This window comes from Drosophila novamexicana, unplaced genomic scaffold (assembly GCF_003285875.2).
Source record: "Drosophila novamexicana strain 15010-1031.04,08,12 unplaced genomic scaffold, DnovRS2.1 tig00000877-arrow-arrow-pilon, whole genome shotgun sequence".
NCBI lineage: Eukaryota > Metazoa > Arthropoda > Insecta > Diptera > Drosophilidae > Drosophila > Drosophila novamexicana.
Window position 1 is genome coordinate 730,385 of NW_020824831.1, and position 21,726 is coordinate 752,110.

Below are 21,726 nucleotides of genomic sequence, written 5' to 3' on the forward strand. Positions count from 1 at the left end.
TGTAAAATATCTACATGCATATCGTTATTTCTGCTGGTGATTTATTTTCAGTAGGAAATCACGCATACATTTCTATTTGCTGCGGGAAGGCGATACTCAGTGTGAGTTCTGTTTATGATGGTCGTTTCAATTATTATGAATTTGTTGTGCTGTGTGGCGTTATGGGACTCTGCTTTACTCTGGGTTCTGGCCCCTGTCTGGCACTAGGCAAGCAGCTCCCATGCATATCTTTTATTGATAGGATCTGGGCCGGCACAGCGCAAACAAAGCGGAAGTCACCGAAGACATACACAAGAAAGTTCAACGATGAACACGGGCTGGACTGGCCCTTAAGTGTGTAAGTGTTTAAGCGTGTGTGTGAATTTGGTTGTGTATGTTAAGCATATTTGCTCGTATATGGAAAATCAATAAATTAATGTATTTAATGCGTATGACTTAATGATTGCATGTTACTTCCGCGTGACTGGTGCTAACTTGACTGGGCTTCTCGGTCTTTAAGTAGACATCGCGCTTAGGCATTTCAATTAAAATACCAAATTTATATCACATATGTGCTTATACATATATCAAATATATGTGAGCAAATATTTGTATTGTAACTGAGCTTTTGTGAATTGCTGACCGTGTATGTATTATGGTCATAAATTAAATTAGATTTCAATTAAGCCTTGGCATAACAAATGTACCACAAATAAACAAAGGCATTAAATCAAGCCTAATGTTGGGGTGCACGGGGCTAGCTCTTGAATTTTAAAGCCACATTCGAGCCAGATGTGTTGCAGTGGCCGCTACTGCAATTTGACAAATAGCTCCAACAATGGACATCACTAAGAAATTAATTTCTTGTGCTAGTGAAAAGTAATTGGAAGAAGAAACAAAAGACAAAGCCTTGGCACACATAAAAGAGCTGCAAGACTTGGCTAGCAACTAAAGTCCCAGCCATACAGCCAACCAGTCAGTTGGCTGGCTTGCCTAACAGTAGCCCGCAACACGTCTCATATGGGTTGGGGTTTTCGTGTATGGTGGCTTGCACAGAAAACATGGTACAAAAAAATGTCACATGTAGTATATGCACATAATGTGCAAGCATAAAAGTAAAATATAAAAAAATGGCAAGAAAATACAAAATACGTCAGCGAGCGAACAAGAAATTGAAAACGGAAGGAAACACAAAACAAACAAGCGCATGACATGCTAAACACTGGCAAATAAACAACAACAACATAAAAAGGAGAAGCACATACAAAGTCCTGAGAATCATACAGAACCAGAACCAGTCTTAGCCTTAGTCACAGTCTGAGACACGTTGAGCAGCCCGAGAACAAGAACTGAAAATGCGCTGATAAGCGTGGAGGCGTGCACAGCGGAAGCGAAAAAAAGGCTCCAACCCAGGCATAAAAAAAATGTGGCACACCAAAAAAAGAAGAATCCGACCGAGGAAAGGTGAGCAGAATAATTTACAAAATATCAGACTGCTATATACCCAGTACTTTACATTAAGGTATGCGATGAGAGGGTTTTGTAAATAAAAACTATATTAATAATAATTAAGGCAAGATTAATATTAATATTAACAATAAAAATAATAATAATAAAAATAATTAATTTAATAGTAATAATAGCTATAATTATATTCAAAATCATAATATAAATAATCGGAATTATTATAATAATAATGATATAATGTTAACAAAACTAAATAAATAAATATAATAATAATTTTAACATTTTAATATATTTATTTGACACTCTTGTTCATTGGAAAGATAATAATACTACAATATAAAATGTAGCATGCATATAATTCTCAATAAGTCATAAGGAACTGTATGATGAAAAACACTTTAGTTTTAATTAAAAAATATTGAAAAACATAAATCATGTTTTGAGCCATCTCTTGCTCGTTCATATTTAAAGCATTTTTAACAATTCACATGCATCTCTCTATAAGATCGGCCAACCTACATGGCAAATAGCAATATATCTGATTATTTATGTTTTGTCATGACATGCGGAGTAAAAAAGTTATAAACAAAAAAGTTTATATTCAAATTTATTATGTTGCCAAGTAAGGCCATGCCATCTGATTTTAGATTAGGCTACAAATACATATTTTATAGAGATTTCACGGCATATGACGATGAAGTTTTCACAAGAATAAGTTAAGGACTTATTATATTTTATGTAAGTATAGAAATTCCACAAGTCCTTGGAATTAATTGTATTTCTAAACGCGTAATTGCTCTACAAAGTAGTTTTTTAATGTGGATAAGTGGAAAAACGACCTTTAAGTTAACTCAACAAACATTTATAAGCTCAATTGAAAGGTGGTGCATCTTTCAACTCAGTTGTAATTAGAAGTTGAATTTTTTCCAGGAGCAGCAAATTGAAGCGAACAGAAAACTGCGCGCTATTTGAAATAGAATGTGAAATGTTGCGAGCTTAGAGCGGCGCTGCTGAAATGGAGGAGGTTAAAGATGCCGCCAGGTTAAATGTCAGCAAATGCGAAACACACACCCTGCAGCTGGCCAGGTGGATATGCCATGGTCTGGAGCCATTAGCACGCGCCAATTGATGTGAACTGCTCATAACAAGCGGGCAGGCAGGCAGGCATGCAGGCAGGCAGATTGTGAGGTAATGGCCCCCAGGACTTACGCGGGGGTCATAGCGTTTCGGCGTGATGGCCTGCAACGTGCTCCGGCCGCGTGGGACAAAGACTAAAAATCAATAAAGACCATTAAAATGCAAGCCAGCTAAACAACTACGAAAAAAAACTACAAAAAATAGGCAGCACTAAACGGTGATTTCATTGAAGGCTGCGTTGCTGCCAAGGAATGTTAAGTTCAAGCGGCAAGGCTAAAAAGAAACTGAAAGGACCTTTCGTACCAAGCGAGTTGCGTGCCGCGCTTGGATATGTTTAGGCGTTGCAGTTGCACCCCTTATGGATTCGCCTCCCGCACAGCAACCATAAATAGAATCCATGGCAAAAAATTGGAACTTGGTAAATTGTTGTTTAGTTTCCTAATCGATGCCAAAACGCAACGCGTGCCATTTAACAAGGTCGAGGACAAATGGTGCTGCAAAAAATAAAAGGGCGAATTTATGGCATGCCACGGGGCGCCAATGCCAGCGGTCTTATGCTTGAGCAGCTCAGGGGGTTGGCGCAGTGGTGCGATACACCAAAATCCCACGCACACACACACACACAAACACACACACGCACCAAAATGCAAATGTGATACTAAATTCGCTATGAGATTTATGTGACAGGCGTTGGTGGCGCCCAAAACATTTGCAGGCATGCTGCTCAGCATGTGTGTGTGTGTATGAGGGTGTTTACTTGGTGGTATTTGCACTGTCCACAAGTGCATCTCCAGCTGCGTCGCGTTGCTGGAGGTGCCACTGCAGGCGTCGCTCGCAATTTTCTGTCAGTGGCGCAAAGTCCAATTAAAAGACTTTTAAATAAGACAAATGCCGCATAAAGAGGCCAAAATATTTTTGCCCACATTAAAGCATACAGAAATTTATGAAATTAAATAAAAGCTTGCATAATTAAAAGAAAATACTCACAGCTTTATTTATTTAGTTGTTCCAGTAATAAAAATAGAATGAAAATTCGAGTTGGACAAAAAAAGTCTCAACTTAAGACTTAAAACATATTCCTTAAGTAATTTCTTTTTAAGGTAAACTTATTATTCTTTTTATTATATATTTGTATTATTTATTATATAATTAGTATAAATACAATAAAGACCTTTATCAAGCAACAGCACAAACAAAAAATTCTAAAATTTGACCGGGCGAGATTTTGCCAAAATCATAATAAAAGTAGTTGCTCAAGAGCTACAAAATACTTGATATTTTTAGATCTTCTCTTAAAGATTAAGCTTCAAATAACATGATAAAAGTAACAGAACATTTAGATTAGGATTATTTTGAAATGCTTGTTTTAATTAACACTCATTTATCAAGCCGTAATCTAAATATAATTAGATTTGCCACTTGTGTAATCCATCTATCATGCTTGGATGCAGAAATATTTTATTTGTTGCCAAATACATATAAGCATATTATATCATATCATCGCATGGATAACAAATGTTCACACATAGTTCTGGTTATCTCGACAGTTATTGTTTAAAAATAACTAGCCAAAATATTTGCCATTGTTTTGCCGCCTAAACTAATTGGGAAATTAAACACACACACACACACGTACATAAATTTTTCACATAATCAGACTATTTATAACTGGCGATAAAATCAGAACAATTAAACTTTGGCTAACACTGAGACCACTAAATGTGATTTGTTGTTTGTACTAAAAGATATTCATAAGTCGAAAGTCTTATTAAATGTGTAAGCATGTGTTCCGAAGAGCAGCTGATTAAACGAGGCCAAATACCATAATTTTCATAGTTGAAGTCGAAATCTGCTTATAGGAATTGTATGGCCATTTTAATAACATTTTTTTTTTGTTAGAGGGTATCATAAATCTAATAAATAGACACAATAAACATGAAAGCAACAGTAGCCATTGTTATTTAATAAACAAATATTCTACTTTTATTGTTGTATCATAAAGCGTAGCATAAGCCAATATTTGTACATCAATAAGTTTCTCAATGAGTGAAGCCCAAAATAGATACTAATTTTGGCACAATGTTTTTTGATTTTGGAAAATTCCCAAAATGTTAAAGCGACTGTCTTTAGAGATTGTCAATTGTACAAAAACATCCTGATAAGATTTGACAGCTGCATTTGACAACTGCATGAGTCTACAAATAAAATAAGCTAAAAATAAGCAAAAATAGAAATCTTCTACAATTTTTGGCTATTTAATTGATTGATCTATTGCTGCGCAATGTGGCTATCTATAAGCGGCGAGCGAAGGACGGCCTTGAGCCAGCAAATACTTATAAACTGGCAAAACATTTATCAGCAGCGGCTAGCGACAGTCGGAATTATCTAAAAAATATATAGAAAACATACGTCTAGGTCAGTAAAAGTGAATATACGCTTTACATACTGTGGATCCTGCAAAAGTGAATACACGCTTTACATACTTTGGATCCTTCAGACAATGTGAGGGCAATAAAATAATAGCAGCAACATATAAATATTTATTTCATTTACGCTTTTTTTCCATTTATTATTTTGTTTGCTGCCGTGTCAATGACTTTTATGCGTTTGTGCTTGCGCTTGCCTTGGCGCTGTTACCGCGTACTGCGGCAGGCAATATTCCCATTTCGTATACGCACTGCTGTTCGCCAGTAACAAATACGTAATTTAAGCGTCAAATAAATAATTAGGCAAAACATTCTAAAATGCCATTCGTATTCGCGTGCAGCATGGCGGACTTTGTCACCTGTCAATATACATACACATATTTATAGGCATATATGTATATTTATATCCCAGTCCAGTATGGGATAACACATCAATTTACAGCCCAGATAGCCGCTGCTCGTAAAATGTGTTTTCTTCTGCCACTAAAGGCCAAGCAAATCACATGGCTATTAATTTTTATTAACTAAATCTCAGCCGTGGCACTTCAAGAGCCACACAATAAAAATAACTAGAAAAAAACCCCAAGTAAACCGAAAAGAAATCGTTAACTTCTAATATGAGGCAGCGGCCAGCCGTAACGAAAGCAAAAGTGAAATCAGCTTATCAGTAACGTAATTAACTAGTGATAAAACTCACAAACACACCCCCGCGTACACACCCCCTACGCCCAGAGTGCGCACAACGTTGACCGGCAAACGGCGCCGAGGCAACTGATAAACAATTTGTGTGTGTGTGTGTATATATATATACTATGATATGGCCGCTTGGTAATATCAATTTAGATTTGAATTTAATTTATTTACACTGGCAAATATATGAGATGGCCAAGTGTGCGTTTAAGGCGGCAACTCAATGAATAAGTTTAAATGATTCAGTCATTCAGAAGGTAACAAAATACCGATGCAATCAATTTTGTTTCAGACGATACGAAAGCGATAAATGTATTGAAATATTTAATAAATACAAAAGACAAAACAAAGAGATATACGTTTCGCACCGCTAGTACATAGATATTCTAGTGCCTTGGCCAAAGGCCTAAGCTTATGCAAAAATTGTATTAGTATTAACAAATAAAAATAACAATAATAATTTTTATAATATTAAAATTAATAATAATAATAATTATATTAATAATAATAATAATAATAATAATAATAATAATAATAATAATAATAATAATAATAATAATAATAATAATAATAATAATTATAATAATAATAATAAAAATAATCTTCTATCTTCTATAAGAAGAACCAGGCATTAGGCCTATTTTAAACATGCCAAAGATTAAAAATGCTTGCTGATATCTATTTTACAAATTTCAATATATGTGATACGAAAAGTAAATCTCGTCATGGGCCAAGTTTGATTAAGATAACTTGAAAAACACAAAAATTATCCATACAAAAACTCGTTCCTCTTACAAGAACTCAATATATGATTAACGAACCTATGCAAGGTTTCGAGATGCATTTCGCTACACTTTAATACCTTGTGTAATGCAGCTCAAATCTTAAGCTACATACCACAGCAGGACAGCGGGTGCTCCGTTATTTGAGACTCCTCAGGGACTGTCAAGTGGAAATTGAAAAAATATTAAAGTGCGAATATACTATATAAAAATCCATTTGTGGTAGCATACACAATGAAAATGCTAAGCTAGCGGAAAGAAAAACTAGAAAAAACAAGAAAAGTTAAAATCAACAGCAAACAAGTTGACAAAAGCTTAAGAGCTTATTACAAAAATATCAATTTAAAAAAGTTCTAAGTTTTTCTCAGATCGGCAAAGTAGCTTAAACTGCGACAGTGAAACCGAAACCTTTTAGCTGCGTAATTTAAGCTGCAGCAAATCGATTAAATGCCCAACCAAGGCACTACGCTTGGGATTTGGAATTATCCGGCTAGGGCTTAGAAATTCATTGGCCAACATATGGACATGGCTTAGTTTGCATGTGGCTGCTTTTGTAGAGCTGCCCTTAATTAAATGCACTGCATTTGTTGCGCTCAAGAGTGGATTACGCATACGCACCGTGAGCCCACAGCCATATAAAACTAATTCAGGTGCGATCCAAGTCATTCCCTGCTCAAAATGTCACACACCGCTGACTGTCTAATGGAGCTCGAACTGCGCACTTAATTATTATTGTCCAATTCGTGTTCAAAATTTTGAGTTCATATGCAAATTGCATGGCCAATGTCAATGCCAGACGGAAGATGCAATTGAAACGGCAACGGCAACTGCAGCAGTTGCAATTGTTTTCGTGCCACAATTGTTTGCCCCTAATGGCCAGCTCTCGATTATTACGAGCTCTGATCTCCGCCAGGGGGCATTCGGTATACACAAGTGGTCAGCAGCTGTAGAATAACAACAATTATGGCTAATCGTAATAATAACGGTAGAGCTTTTAATTGCTTGCTGCGTTTGATTAGTGCGTTGTTTACGTAGCAATAAATACTATTAATGAGTATTTGCAAAGCTGCCAGCAATTGCAAGCGAGTTGATATAGGAAATTAGAATCTATCAATCATAACTTTAATGATGCTTGAATAAGACGAAACCTTGTTAAGTCAGGAAGGGGTTTATATAAGGAGCTAAGACACTGAACAACAAAATAGTTAACAGTTCGTCGCTATGGCGAATATCTAAAAGTGTTGCCATAGAGCAACAAAAATGTTTCGTGGTTTGGTTTATTGACTAATCTGTCATGTAAATTTAAAACATCTCAATTTTATTTCAATTTTCAATAGAACACTTTTCAAATATATTATTTTGAAGCAAGCCAGGCTTCCAAAAATTATTATTTAATTCAGGTTAAACATGAATCTTTCGTTATTCAGCTAATCCTGGCTAAATAGGGTAAAAAAATCGATTTGTTGAGTTATTAAAAAACATTTCATCATAAAAAAATCGTCTGCTCGCCGATTTTTCTTATATCGACTATATATTTAAGCAGTACGATGTTGCTAAAATTTGAATTAGTTGATTGAAGCAAATAATTTTCTCAATTTTCAACCAATGCAAAGCTTTGCTTAGTAATATTTAAAATATGTAGACTACTTTACTCTCAGCAAGCACACCTTCAGACATGCCTATGACGATACATCTGTTAATGCTAATTAAGAAAATGTGTGTACGTAGAACTTTAAGAGATGCGTTTTCAAATACCGTACTAATCTTGATACAATCTGCAAGAAAAACTTAATCTAAAGCTTAAAAAGTTTTTAACTATTTATTCAAATGAAATTATATTCAAAAGCATTGACTAGCTACTAGTTAAATTAATAAATAAAACTGATTACATTTCAATTAGCAGGCGTTCGGCAACTTTTGCAGTAGGCCGGCAATTATACAATCAGTTGAAAGATGTGTACAATTAGTTGGGGTCCCGCCCTCTGGGTATATATGCAATTAGCGGGTAAAGTGAAGTAGCGCCACTCGCAGCTGTCTGGCCAGACATTCGCTTTGATTAATGGCAAGTAGGAGCTGAGCAACATACACACTAACACACGCAGACGACAGCACACCCAAGCACACTCTCATACACCTGGGAGCATACAATGTATGGCCACTCAAGCAGTGAGGCGTACATTAAAAGGCAGACACACACACGAGCACGCACACCCACACACCAGCACATACACACACACACACATACACGTATAGACCACATATATAATGCACCCTTGAGACTTGGCCAAGTCATTCAAGGCAGCAAAAGCGACTGGCAGAGCGCGGGCTGTATATAGATAACTGCAGTCAGGGATATAAGAGCACTTAATTCCGACATGTTTTGGTTCGGTTTTGGTCTGTGCTAATGCCTAATCAAAACATAGACAAGAGTCCGTGCCCACAGCAGGGCCCAAGTTAAGCTTGTGTTCTACCAATTTGCAATTTAATTAATGAAAAGCCCAAACACTTGACCACGTCGTATAGCTGCTCTGTCGGTCAGTTAATGTAAGCGGAATACAAGCAAATGTGTCTACTATCTGCATATAAGAACCTTTTAAAAATGTATACATGCCGGAACTCTATTCAAAATTTTAAGCCGTTTACTGTTTTGCTTAAACAAGTATGTGGCAAATAGCCGAATTGGATATATTTCACAGTATTTAAGCTAGAAACATTTATTAACGCGCTCAGGATGCATTGTAAGGAAAAATCAATATCTCTATATTAATTCTCAAATATATTATGTGTGAGTGTATGGAAAACTGTTGGGGCAGGCAATCAACAGTGGACCAAGGATCTGCATATGATTGTGGAAAAGAATATGTACATATTATAAATCCTCTTCAACATCTGCTGGGTGTTAAATAGGTGTTAATATGGAAGTCATGTACCAATTTAGTTGACGATACCTCTATCAGACCTGAGATATAAGTGAATATATTTTTTAATGAAGATCAAAAGAACTAAACGCGCTAGAAAACAACTCGTGCATTCCATATAGAATAACTCTATGTCACCTTCATAAAAAAATGTACGTTAAGTCGTTACGTTAAGATTGTTATTTAAACGTTTAAATAAATGTCTGCTGAACGCAGGGTTTGAGGGTTCGTGCTTTTCCCGATTTAACATTTAACAAATATGTCAAACAAGTTTCTCTCACAACATTTAAATAAAATCACTGGGAAATAAAGCATAAACTGGCTGTACATTGATAAGCTGCTTAAAAGATAAATGTAGAAATTGATAGGTATTTAAAATAAGAGACAAGTTAATTACAGAAATAGCTTTGAGTAAAATGGATAAAACTGTCGTCAACTGACAATAGTTTCGAACAACCAAATCAGTGCAAGTTCGAGTTTCAATTGATGGCTTTAATTACAGGTAATTAGATCTAATTGATTCTAAATTTTGGGCCAACAATTCGAAGAACTGCCTGGAAGTTTGGCCCCAATTGACCATAGCCTAAGGTCAGGAGCTGCCGTCACATGCAAAAAGCAGCAGCTCAAGAGGCGGAACTTTTAAAGCTGATTGCGCAGCATGGCTTGCCAAAAAACTTTGGTCAAACACTTAACTCTTTGGCAACAAATGTGCAAGTTAAGAGGCGGTAGCTGGCCCAGTCGTCAACCACAACAGCGGAAGATGAACAACTCTTCCAGTTGGCGAGAGACTGATGATGAGCAGCAGCCGCTGTCAGAGCGACCGCAGAGAACGAGCGCCTTAATTCGCAATTATGGCATTTTAATACACTGGCGAGACGTAATTGGCAATTCTGGAGCTGCTGCTGTTGTCGTTGCTGCTGCTGCTGCCAGTTGGCAGTCGCCTGTTGCCAGTGGTGGATTTCAAAATTGCGGCAGGCCATCAATAATGCGAGTGTATGTGGGTTCGCGAGCAAGTGTGTGACACATTGTTGCCAAAGGCGTGCACGCTGCGTATACGCAATTTGAGCGAGCCCCACAAGCCACGCTGCGTATACGCAATGTGCGAACTGGCGCACAGCTCGGGTTTTTGAGATTGATAGCAGAATCAAATGGTATATCGCAGCATGTTAAGTGGAGTGTTTACGTGCCCTTGTTGTCATTTCTCTGCATGTGTGCGTGTGTGTGTGCGTGCAGCGCTTTAATTATGCCCATTGCGGGCGCTGTCTTTAGGCCAAAAAGTTAGCCAAAGAGCCAGAGACCCGTCCCCTACCCAAGCTAGACGAACGAAATAAAGCTTAATGGCTGTCATTAATTATGCACAAAATTAAGATATATTATGCACGCCGGAGTTTATTATGCCCACGGCCGAAGTGCCTTGGTATGAAGCGCTGCAATTTGAATTAATCAATGGAAAATGTTGCGCACACAAAAAAGCTGCCAGTGCGCGGTTAATTAGTTTTTTATTAAATGCATGAAAAGTATTTTTTTTTTCGTTGAGCGTCTCATTATGTCAATATTAAATTATAAATAGTAATTACGCATTTTCAATTAAGCAGCGCGTTTACTGTATGCAAAAACTGCCTGCCCCAGCTTCAAAGCTCGCCAGTTGGGGCAGCGGTTAAGCCATCAGCCACGCCCTGCGGCTTAACCCAATCAAGTTAATTTTATTCCAATGAGATTGTTTTCATCTGACTTTCTGGTAATAAATACGTGTATAACATTTTTAATAACTATTGAAACTTAATAAGGCCAATTATAATTTAATTATTTGTCGTCTTAAAAACAGCGCAATTCAAACGATACATTTAAATGCAGGTAAATGCCATGCAAAAATTCATCTGTTTTATTTGAATGCATTTTTAATTATGTTGAATTTCACAGACGATTAATCAATTTGTCGGATTAACCAGTTTCTAAAGCCACCTCATCGCTTATGTCAACCGATTATTATGCATGCATGTATATTTAATGAATGAACTGTTAAAAGTTTTAAACCAATTTGTTTATTTTTAATATAAATATTAATACTTAATAAATTTTCTATTATTATTAAATTTGTGAAATATTCTAGATTTTCATATGCTGTACGACAACTGACTTCTTTTAGCTCTTGAAAACCCTGTCTGGCCTGTAAAGTTGAGTTTTAAATTAAAAAAATACCTGCAAATTTGATTTCTGATAAGGTTTAATTATCGTTTAACTTTAATATATAAACCCTATTTGGAAATCGATTTCCTGTAAGGCAAAGACATCGATTAATTTGTAACAACACAATCGATCTGGAAACCGACTTCTAATAGGGTTAAGCTATCGAATAACTTAATTTTACCTGCCAAATATACTCATAAGCTAATATATTCGGATTGCTCTGAGCTCGATCCATTCATACAGACAGTCTGAGACCTAGAAGAATATAGCTACTCTGCTCTTGAAGCTGATCACGAATCAATATACTTTATGATGTAAAATGACTGTAACTTATCTTCGCACAACTGCGAAATACCCCTTTTACCTTTAGTAACCTTTTTAGTTAGTGCTTCATATAAAAAGCAGATAGCAAAAGTTTTATCTAAATGCTTAGAATATGTTTTTATGCATATTTCAAACAATTATCCTTGATCTCAAACAATTATCCTTTTCCATGTCATTAGCTTCCGTTAATAGAATGAACTCTACTCCACATCAGTGGACTGCTCATTATAATTAGCTCTTAATTAACTTACATTTAAATGTGACAAGCGCAGGTAGTGCAAGAATTAGACATGTGCCAGAGCTAAATGCATGATTTTACAATAATAAGTTTCATACGTAAAAAAATCAATTTATTTTCCACTGTCAAAGAAAATATGAATACATGCACATTTAATTGAATTAATTCTAACTTAATTGTTTTCAGCATCAACTGACAGTTGCTTGAAATGCAGTCCGTGTTAAATATAAATTTACAAAGCACATCCAATGCAATCCAAACATGGAATTATGCGTATTAATTGATGATAATTAAAGTACACGTTGCCATGTAGCTCATTAGCAGCACAACATTTTGGCTGCGATGCCAGTAAGCAGTATGTTTATAGAAGGGACATTGCAACATTGAATTATGCTTACAGCAGGTATGCAAAGCCTAAACAAGCCAACCCGCCTTGTAGTTCGGCTCGAGAGCCTGTTTTTCCACATGTTGTAAAGTTCCAAATTTTCTAAATTCTAAATTTTGCCTTTACAATATGTTTCGGTTTGGATATTTTTTGAGCAATTGGTTTGATTTAAGGTTCGGTTCATAGTAAAAAATTAATTGAAATTCAGCATTTGAACCAGCTTACAGCTAGGAATATGTTATAGGCTGCAGCAAGGACTCAAAAAATATGTAAAACGAAAACTTGGCTGGACTTTTAAGTAAGGTTATGACTGCAGGCAATCATTTTGGGATCTGTGCGATATCTCATTAGCAGTGCCAACTAATTAACATAAGTAATTTGCTCTCCCGTTGCGCTACATATTTACTGTTATTTCTGCGCATAGCTAAATTGCGCCCAAGACGCCCATTCAAATGGGGGCGCGAACCGGCCGGGACAGCGGACACACAGATGCCACAAGTTTAAAAACTGAAACATGAAGCGGCAGGAACTGAAGCGCGGTTACCTGCCAGACAGCTAATCACAGTCGTGTGGGTGGTTGGGTGGTTTGGTGGTTGAGTGTTTGGGTGGTTCGCTCATTTACCTTTGCGCGCGAACAAACACAAAAAGCTAGCCGCAAATGACAAAGCACACGGAAAAAAAAACAAGTTAGAACTTGCTGGCCGGAAGTGTCCGACCAGCAGATACCCTTTAACGAGCGTCGCAGTAACCAAATATTCACCTATCCAAGCCCCCAACAGGGCAAATGCATTCTTTAAAAAATTTTTAATCCGATTCTTATTAAATAGTCTGAGCTTCTATATGGCACTTCGGTTTGCATATATATTATTTTTATTTTTATAAAAATGGGCGTAGATACCTGCGTATCTAAATATATATATATATATATATATATACTCTGTGCGATAAAGTGTAAGAGAGTTTATTGGTTTTGTCTAATGTTTGCAGAGATCATTAAGCTGGATATACGTATGTAAGCGAGGTTTTCCGCGTCTGAGAATATTTTATGAGAAAATCTATAGCTTTTCCAGCCCTAAAGCTTCGTTTGTTTATCTCGGGAACTACAAAAGCTGGAGCTATATTAAACAAATTAAAATAGTTATCCTCATATTCCATACGCATAATATAAAAACATAATGTTTTTTCGATATCTGCGCCCTTTTCGTTAGTATCGTATAGTATAGTATATATATATATATATATATATATATATCTGCGCCCTTTTCGTTAGTATCGTATAGTATAGTATATATATATATATATATATATCGATACTAACGAAAAGGGCGCAGATATCGAAAAAACATTATGTTTTTATATTATGCGTATGGAATATGAGGATAACTATTTTAATTTGTTTAATATAGCTCCAGCTTTTGTAGTTCCCGAGATAAACAAACGAAGCTTTAGGGCTGGAAAAGCTATAGATTTTCTCATAAAATATTCTCAGACGCGGAAAACCTCGCTTACATACGTATATCCAGCTTAATGATCTCTGCAAACATTAGACAAAACCAATAAACTCTCTTACACTTTATCGCACAGAGTATTAAAAGACCAAGCAGTGGCTTACATGATGGATTTCCAATGGCATTAGAGGCCGTTGCAAGCAAATAATATTTTGTAAATAATATAGCGACACGTTTGCTGCCGGCAGCGCAGTCGATGTCGACGTCGTCGTCGCTGTCGTTGATAGCGACCTGGACGGAAATTAAATTTGGTCACGTTAATTGCCCACGATTAGAGCATTTCGGTCATTATGATAAGCGCCTTGGCCGGCAGGCGCGGCCAGCGTCTGGACATTGACAATGGCAATGAGTGGGCGCACGAGCAGAAGCTTGAACTATGCGTATGAATATGAGTAGACCCGAGTGAGCATGTATAAAGGTATGTGACCTTTTAAATGGCCGGTTGCCAGTTGAGGAGTTGAGAATTTCAAGCGATTTCGATATCTTTTTGCGTGGCGGCTTTTCTGTGATTAATTGTTAATTAATTAGGAGCTTTTCAGTAGCTTAGTTGCCTTCGTTTCATTTGGCAAATGTTAAGCTGGCGAACACCTGGTCGCCCGCTCGTACGGCCGCCGTGGCGTATAAGTAATATTTGGCGAAAACAAACACAACAGCCAACATGGCCAAACAATGTTACGGGGCCACGCTTCAATTCCTTTACCGTCACACTTCATGCAATGCGTTTGTTTCATATTTTCTTTCTTTTCGGATTCTTCTTAAACAGCAGGCCTTCTAAGCAAGGCAAAAAGTGTCGTCCGCACGGGTAGGAGATGGCCATAAAATCGTTGCACAAAGCAAAACAATACGACACTAAAGCGTGTGTGTGTGAGTGCGTGTGCGTGTGTGCCTGTGTCTGTGCTGTCTGTCAGCTTTATTACGCGTACGCCCCGCTGTCCTCATACCTTTTGTCATGTGTTTTATGCTTGCGCTCAATTTACAATTGCCATAGGGCAGCCAGTTCCCATAGCAGCCGGCATTCACAAGGGTTTTGTGAAAACAATTGATTCCATGACACGTGATATCACACGGCGCTGCTGCACAATTCCATTAGAACAATGAAATATGTCCGCAGTTAAATTGAAATCTCATAACATATATTTAATTTTCATTTGCAAATTCCTTGTTATTTATTAAAAGCATTCCACGTGCATTATTTGACTTTTAATTTTAATGAATTTACGAGTATTTTCCAGCCTATTTTCAGGAATTAAATTATTTTGATCTTGACGCATGAAAACAAGAGACAAAACAATTGTTACAACAGGTATTCAAATGATTTCGAATATATTTGTATAACAATTCACGATTCGACAAAAATTGTTATCCAATATTCGAAAATTATTTTATTTTTCCTAATAGTTTAATTGAACCGCAGAGCTATGTGTCGCAGCTATATGATATGATATTTGGTACGAATTTCCTTGAAAACTGTTTTAGCTTTGTGAAAAATTGACACAATTCAAAGGATCTTCTTTAACCTTACTATTGCCTTGCTTTGTCAAGACTGCTTTTAGCTCGAAAGGGCAATCAGACGGACATAAAGACCTATCTATCAGTCAGTATATGCCAATGAAGTCAAATAACTCTGAATCAAAGCGATTCTATATTAAATATATTTCCACACAGAATCAAGTCCAACATCAGATTGCAACGGAAGGTTGTCTAAAATAAATCTTCAAGAGATTTCTATATCACAGTTTCTTAGATAAAATGGATTTTAAAAAGCAAAGCCATTATATAGAAGACATGGCTTACCAAAAATGTCCATTTAGTGGCATTTTAAGGAGTACTGCAGCAAATGTCGTGCCTCATAAAACCAACATACACACAGAAACCACACACTTACGTTCATAAACAAAAAGTTGGAAGGCTCTAGACGGCGGGGTCCGACTAAAAGATACCCTAGGCCTTGCGTCTCACTGATGTTACATTCATTTGAATATTCCTCTTTTATATAAAGAAAAAACACACTTATGTGCTTCTTCTTCCCCCAATCTTAAAAAGCTTTCGTGTTTATTGAACGATTTTTCTGAAATTTTCAATGCATAAATGTGACATGCAATTGTGCATAGATCCCAAAGGGCGTGGTCCTAGCTTTAAGTGGTAGGCATCCGAAATTAAAGTATTCTTAACCTATTTATACCATACAAGAACCTATCTACCGAGTTTAATGTATTTAGCTCTTAGAGTCTTTGAATTGTGCTTATAAAATTGGAAGGAGTTCCCGTACATATCCTATACATGGCATAGGAAAATATATACATTCAAATTTCAAGCCACTAGCTCTTGGATAGGGTATAAGAAAAAGGGTTGAAAGCCAGCTGACAGACGCCCCCGGCTTCAATAATCTTCACATCAGCTGCAATTAGTGTAAGTGCTCACAGGAATTGTTGCTACATCTCTTGGCAACGTTCTTTTCACATTTCATGTTCAAGGCCTGAGCTGTTGTTGTTGCTGGCATTATTTCAAAACGACAACACTTGCTCGTGCCTCAGTTATACAGTCGGTCCGATAGATAGACAAGCAGGCGTGAGTGCGCCGCAGTTGCCGCCGTGTTGAGCTTTATTTGGGTTTTCGGGCAATTAAGTTTGTTGTTTTGCAGTTAAGTGTAAATTTACACACACCCACACCGCCACATGCCTGCTTAAATGCTTTTGCAACTTCAAAGATACATAAGTAGCTGCTGTTGCTGCACTTGTTGGGGTAAGTGAAGCGTTGCCAGTGCGGAAAAAAAAAATGCTGTGCATAGCACAGTTGATTCATTTTCTAAACTGTTTTATTGGAAATGCAGCACAATTCCAAGTACCTGTTGATGCTGCATACAAAATAACAATTGTATCTCACAGATACTTGCCAGCCGATTTAGACTATTTGGCCTTAAAAGTTGACCGGTTAACTGCAAGAGCTGCGTCATTATTGAACAGACTATATCAAGTGCTTTTCACATATATAATTAAAGTTTCTTTCGCTGCCAGATAAGCAAAAGAGGTGTTGACATTTTCCGAGTGTCAGCACATTCAGATCTTAAGTTGTCAAACAATTTGTTTATGCGCTTGAGCAGCGATAACGAGCGCAGTCAGTTCTTAAAAAATAGATGTAAAGAAAAATAAATATATATATATACGCTTAAGTGCTAAACAAGCAAATCTTAATCTAATAACAAGCATACAAAGCAACAGAAAACAACTTACATTAGGTCAACGGCTGCTTAGTTACACCTCCTGCCCCTCTCTCGCTCGCTCTCTCCTCCTCTCTATCTCTCTCTCTATGTGGGTCTCACTCGTTTGCATAAATAGCTTGAAATGATTTTTTAAACGCTTTTTAAAAACTTGCTGAACAGGTGCCAAATGTCGCGCTGCGCTTAACGCACAAATAATAAAGACCGAAGAAAACACTGGAAAAACTAAAAACACAAAAATCCAACCGTAATCTTTTAAGTCAGCTGATTTTCACGCGCGGCTCTTCAGTTTTATTAATATATGTCTCACTCAGTATCCGTTATTTACATAATATAATATTATTTTCAGTTTCTTTTCTAATGTTTTCAATTAATGAAGCTCAACCGAAATGTAGAGCACTGCCAAGAATATAATTTTCAAAATATTTCGCTCAGTTTTTTCATCTTCATGCTGTTCAATTTGCGTCGAGCACTTTTTCATCGAATATTTTTCAAACATTTTGAAATTTATACGCGCACCAACAACAACTATTATACTTTGCTTTTAAGAACACACTATCTTTTTTTTGGATTTTTGTAGACAGCTAAATTGTTTTTGTTTCAATAATTTCCGTTTTTTCCGTTTTGAATTCTCGTTTTGTTTTTATTTTCACATTTATTTATTTAATGCAACAATTTAAAATTCCCACACACTAAGCAGCGGCTTATTCTCTTGTTGTTGTTTTTAGTATTTATTTTTTTATTTATCTTTTTTTTGTTGCTCTTTGGTTTCGCTTTTTCGCTGACCGTTACGCGCAGCCCCAAAATATTTGAAAACACAACGCGTGAAAATTGCGGACGCGTCGCTGTTCCCGTCCGCCTAAGCACTTGTCGCTGCCTTGATGCGCGCACGTTGAAAGTTTAACTGCAAATTCGGAACATACGCGAACGCCGAGCAACGGAACGAGCAGCGGCTGCGGCAGCGGCAGATAGCAAGCAACAGCGGCGTCGGCAGCCAACAGCAAGCGAGCAGCAGCCAAGCAGCAAAGATGGGTAACAGCAGAGGCGCCAGCACGCTTTGTACCTGTGTCTGCGTAACAGCAACAGCAGCAGCAGCGGCCGTCGCTGCTCCAGCAATAGCTGCATAGCGTTAACAGCGCCTGGTGGCTCTCCCGCTCTCACTCATACAATTGCGCGCTGTTATCAGCCGTCCAAGTCACAAGCATTGCCGTCTGTGTAACAGTATCAGTGTGTCAGTGGGTCGTTCGGGCACCCACAACTACTGTTAAGTTGTGTGAGCGCAAGCTTCGTACTTTTTCACTCTCTCGTTCTGTTCTGCTATTCAGCTGAGCTGTGTGCTCCGAGCGCCAGTTTGGCATATTATCGCATGCGAGAAGCCCAACACAAAGCTGAAATGAAAGTAAAAACTTTACAATTTGATAAATTAAATTCATTTTTAATTTAACAGCAAAAAATTAGTACTTTTAAAATGATATTTAACTCAATAATTGTATTTAACTTTAAGGCTAGTCTAGGCAAATTAAAAATGGCGCGCAAGCATGTAAGCGCTGCGCTGACTGCTGTTACAGGAAGAGAGCGCAAGCCAATTCTGTTAAGTTAAATAGTTAACAGTGCTAGGCTAAGAGAGAAAAGTACGCTAACAGAGTACTGTTTTGACTTAATATCGCGCAGGAGTTTAAATCAAACACTAGATTAAAAATTCATTAAGCGAATGCGTAGAGCAACAGTTAAGCCGAATATAGGATTTTATTTATTGTAATCTACATGTCGAATTGTCAATTGTAATCGTAAATAATCATTTTTGACTCTATGAATAGGTTATTTCAGATTCTTTTTTATTAACAAAAATTTTCATAAGTTTGTTCACGTAAACATATACGGATTAGTTTCATAACTCTTAACAAAGCAGAAAAATGTCTCTCCAATTATTCGTAACACGAGAACATTGTTTTGATAGAAAACAAAAAGAAAACTTTCGCTATTCAATTATTAAAGAATTGCGAAAATATGTTGGCTTTCAAAATTGTTTCATATCCCATATGGATTTGAGCATAATAATAACCGATAATCAAAACAAAATAAATTAAAGATTTATAAGCTAAACATCAGCCGTCAGAGGGCAAAAGCTCATACATAAATCTTTTTGCTAAACACACGCTCCATACTCAAATAAAATGCGTGGAATTATTATTATCTAAACAGTGGGGCAATTCATATGCCATCGCTCAAAAGCACTTGAAGAGCACTTGAAGAGCACTGGCAGCGCATTTCAGTATGGTATGCTGTACGGTAATGTGTACGGTAGGGTGTACGGTAGGGTGTTTTGCTGTATTTATTAAGCATTTTGCTTTGTTTTTATTTGCGGCTTTTCAAATGGAGGGGTGGACAAGAAAAACATGAAAAGAAATATTTCCAATCAATTGGCAAACAGCAGCTAATAAAAACTCATATGCGAACACCCCGCAGCCCTACAACCTACGTCCAGCTGCAATAGTAAAAAATAATAAAAGGCTAACGGAAAAATGTTGTTCATTCATTAAAAAAAAAAAAAGAAAAATTCATTCAATAGAAGAAGATCAAAAATACATTCATAAAACAACCGACACAATGACCAGACACATGCAGTCCACATAGCACAAATGTTTATTTTCAGAAAAAAATAAGATGAAAACAACAACAACTGGCACAGCGACTGGAAACAAGAGCACTTGGTGCGATAAAATATGTTTTTTTAATGCAGCTTCGTGTTCAATGAAAGTGCCACAAATAAAAACATGCACAAGAAAACGAAGAGAGCAGCCAAACATATAGCCAGCCGCCTATACTCTACCGACAGGTGTGCCTTTTTAAAAGAATTGTAAAATATGTTTGTATATCTTAGAAGAACAACAGACTGGGATATATCTACTTGTCACTATTTCTTCAGCTAGTTGTTAAACATGCATATAACATAACCTTAGTAAAGCGTATCTTTAGGTCGGCCAGTGCCTGCCAAAAAAAGTTTGACTTGTGTTTTTTATTCAGTCAGTCAGTGTGTAAGGGTTTAATTAAATATACTCAGCTTAATATTCCAATTTGAATGCTATTAAAAGATAAACAACAAATTTCATTTAAGTTTATTTTTTTCTTTCGTATAAAAGGAAAGAAAGAATTGCAGCGAAAGTGTGAATAGTGAAGGACAATAAAAAGTTAAGGTAAACTATATGTTGGCTACAGCCAAAGCTTACAAATAAATAAATGTTGTTTTTTATTTTTATACCCTGATCCCATTGAAAATGGGGAAAAATGCTTTAATGTTTTTGCACAAATGTCTGTAGCATATATATTCTCGATCAGTATGAAAAGCCAAGTCGATCTAGTCATGTTCGTCTGTCCTGCCTTTTCGTCCGAAAGTCCGTTTGCCCGTATATATGAACACAATGAAATTGTGCGTCCACATAGTTTGTTTCCGATATTAGATAATTTAGTCCGTTTCCCAGCAATCGATAGAAATCGATATCAAAATTCTGTTTTTAAGTAAAATATAATATACAGAAGAAGTTTCCTTCATTCAATAGTTGGATCAGCATCAGCTGCATTTGGAATGTGTAGCAGAAGGTTCAGGCCATCCCCTAGTCAGGCACTCCCGACTAAAGCCCTCTGTTAACGTTTATCAAAGCTGCAAAGTGATTTAAATATATTTAATACTGAATTCATATTCAAAAATATAATATTAACGTGTAAGAATTAATTAAAAATTAAATGAATTAAACAAAATATATAAACTTTTAATTAAAAAAACCCGAAAAATATGTTACAAACCGAAAACAGGGATCAATGCTTCAAAAAACATTTGCCCACACACCAAGCCTGAAGGCCTCGGCCCGAGCTCGAACTGCGCACCGCACCACTCATATAATTTTTCAATGCTTGCAGTCATGATACGTGCAAAGCTGCAGCAGAAGCCAATGAATGATATCTACATATATCAAAAACTAGTGGACATGTTTAGGATTCATACTGCAGCACTTGTAGTTTTTACGAGTCGCTCGGAGCGGCGATTCAATTAGCAGATACGTCGAACCGAAATGCACAGCGAGGCGAACGCACGACGCATAAAACTTTTTTTATGATGTCAGAAGGTTGTCGGTTCGGTTGGGGGCAATGGAAATAGAAATGGAAATGGCCAATAGCGAAAATGACATATTGTGTCTGTGTGTGTGTGTATATATATATATGTGTGAGTGCTTACCAAGGGCCATCAAATAGTGACACCAATGCCCCGCCCAGGGCCCCACAAGCTGCCCACCGAATATCATGGTCAATGGGCAATTTGCACGTAACTTGTGATAGCGCATGAGAAAATAAGCGATTATACGCATACAGTAGATACTGCAAATGTGCAATGCGTACTTGATTTTACGAGTTGCGAGATGTCAGAAATAGTTAAACAAGACAAATCTGTAAAGTATGTTATAAATTTTGGTTA

General features: G+C 36.8%; 1 long non-coding RNA gene across 1 annotated transcript in view; it reads right to left on the reverse strand.

Moving 5' to 3' along the window:
- Window positions 1-17,868, reverse strand: part of LOC115764942 — a 62,934-nt gene extending 45,066 nt beyond the window's left edge. Inside the window, exon 1 of the long non-coding RNA XR_004018065.1 lies at window positions 17,272-17,868. This is a non-coding gene — a long non-coding RNA (uncharacterized LOC115764942). The remainder of the gene's footprint in view (window positions 1-17,271) is intronic.
- Window positions 17,869-21,726: the final 3,858 nt, after the last annotated feature.